Source organism: Teleopsis dalmanni, chromosome 1 (assembly GCF_002237135.1).
Source record: "Teleopsis dalmanni isolate 2A chromosome 1, ASM223713v2, whole genome shotgun sequence".
Classification (NCBI taxonomy): domain Eukaryota; kingdom Metazoa; phylum Arthropoda; class Insecta; order Diptera; family Diopsidae; genus Teleopsis; species Teleopsis dalmanni.
In genome coordinates this window covers 4,212,529-4,215,218 of record NC_051846.1, presented here as the reverse complement: position 1 = coordinate 4,215,218, position 2,690 = coordinate 4,212,529, and positions in this window count along the sequence as shown.

Genomic DNA, 2,690 nt, shown 5'->3' with positions numbered 1-2,690 from the left:
TGGCTGAATAATGCCAATAAACTCCCCTTTTTACACTTCATAAGATACTTGGCAGATATTTGCTCAATGAAGTCTATACAATACAATTACTTGTATTACACCCAGAAAAAATGTATTTAAGGAAAGTAGAAATGTTGCTGCAACAACTTTTACTAATGCTGCAAGTGTTGCTGCAATTACTGCACATTATTGTGCCAATTGCAGTATTTCAGGCCAATGCTTTTCTGCCATGTTTTGACCAAAGTTAATATTGGTGAACATAATTTATGATTAATATAAAGAAAAGTTTAGAGAGCCACAGTACGACGGTGGGTACGGTGGGTGTAAAAGTAGGAGTAGCAGTTCAAAATGCCACTACAATAAGCACTTAGTCAAAAGTCGAGCTCAAAGACAGGTAGTAATAAAAAGTAACAGCACAAAAATGACATACTTTTTGTTGCATTCATAGCTGCCTGAGGCAGAGAAAAAAAGAGTAGCTCAGATCTTTATTTGATAAATAATGAAAAATAAACAGTATAGTTTAAATAAATCACACTAAATAAAATTTAAAGAAAATTTCTTGTATTATTTCATTGTTGTAATAAACGTTTAATGGTAAATGGTTAGATTTGAGTCTGATGCAAAATAGATGCCTATAAGTCATTATGACGTGTACAAGTGTAAGATACAAGTACCAGTAAAAGAAGAAGTGCTGTACATAAAGAATTTCTGTTGATTTGTGTCCGACAATGAATTCAGTTTCCATTTAATATAAACATTTTTGCTTATACCTTTCAATTTTAACTATGTTCGACTTAAAGATGAACTCTCTGCAGTGGATTCACACATGTCTGTACGCATATTTTTATTTTGAATTCACTTTTGGACTTGAAGCAAAATTTAAATTGCTAATTTGCACTTTTATGCGCATAAATAAAAAAATATTAAATTTTCTTTGAGATTCAACGAGATTTGCGCAGGCAAAGCTAATCTTTAATTTCTCTTTTAGATATTTTTTGCTGCTTGACTGTTGACTAAGGTCAGCAATGCAGATTTAATCTCATAAATGCGAAATTTTATGCCAACTTATAGACTTAAAAAAAAAACTTCAAAGTATGCCATATAGCCATACTGGAGTCTTTCTTATAACAAAAAACCTTCAAAACGAAACTGTTTCGTACTTGTGGAAAGCGTTTGTTTCGCTATTAATCTTCCTATCAAGTGGAGGAATTTTTTACAGAATTTTATGCTTTTTGTATGTGCTTCATGGCAGTAAGATTTTGCTTGAAAAAATTATTTAATTTCGCTAAAATAATTACGTAAAATTCGATTTGTTACACTTTCCATAATTTTCGTTTTGCAAAATTAAGTTATTATGTTTGACAGTTAACTGAGATGTAAATTTTGCTTGAATTCGTTATAAAACGAATGTGATACTTTTTAAATCAGCATTTTAAATTTCGAAAGGATTTAAAATAAAACTGCGCGTAATTTGAGAGAAAGCATTACCAACTCATATTCAATTTACTTCAATGTTTTACATTTATAATAGTATATATAATATATTAAAAATAAATGCATGCACTTAAGTTAGTTTCATCCATGAACTAAATATTGTTTATGTCTAAAGGAATATAATGAATAATCACAGGCCAGATCAAGTGTCAGCATTAATAATTGCCATATAAAGATGAATGTTGTGACAAAGTTCATAAAGTTCACAAATTTAAAAGTTAATATCATATAAATGAAGCGTGTATTTAAGGTGCATAAACCATTGCATCAGATATGATTTTTTTCTGGTACGTAAAGACCACAACCTTACAATTGAAAAAGTGTAGAAGGTGCTTTTTGCGCACACTTTCAAACGAATAATCATAAAATCAAACAAATCTTGATAGAAATAGATACGTAAGTCATAAACTGTCAACCAAGTTAAATACCTTGTGCTTTTTAATATCAGTTAAGAAATGCTCTTGTCTTCTTCTTATTTGGCTCTACAGTTCAGTATGAACCTTGGCCTCCCTTAAATGCTCTTATATATTGACGTAAATGTTTTGATTTGATATGTTAGGTTAGTGACTAGTTGAAAGGATTCCAATTATCCTAAAAACACTGACAAAATTTTATATATCGTTTACTAACATAATCAGTTGATACATTAGAAATAGTTAATACCAATTCCAACACTTCTTCATCTATCTATTGTAACATACATTCTGACGTCGTTACGATTAGAATTAGATTTTTTTTTGTTAAACTATTTTGTTTTTTAATGATGTTAAGAAGATCTGATAAGTCTTGTTTTATTAATTCTATCAGTTCAGTGAAGACGACATTTTCTACACATTGGCCATTGGCTTTAATTCTGAACAAAAACTTAGGTTAGATTAAGTTATATCAGCGATCTCTAGGGGATTCACTTAGGCGTATTGGCCCATTATGCTACCGTGTTTTGAATGGTTTGAAACCACCTAGAATTTTTGGCAAAGCTTAGAATGTTGTTTAGTGAAAGGTCTGTAATTGATAAAGATCTTCAAGGGAAAGACCCCTAGAGTGCCTGAGCTGGGCAAAGACAGTGTAGATTTGAGGTAAAAGTAGTTAAATCCGCGTCTAAAGAGGAACCACCTGATATCCATAAATCTCTAGATGGAAATTCACATTGAATTTTCTGTCGAAGTTGAGAATAAAAGGCATGTAGTCAATTTTGT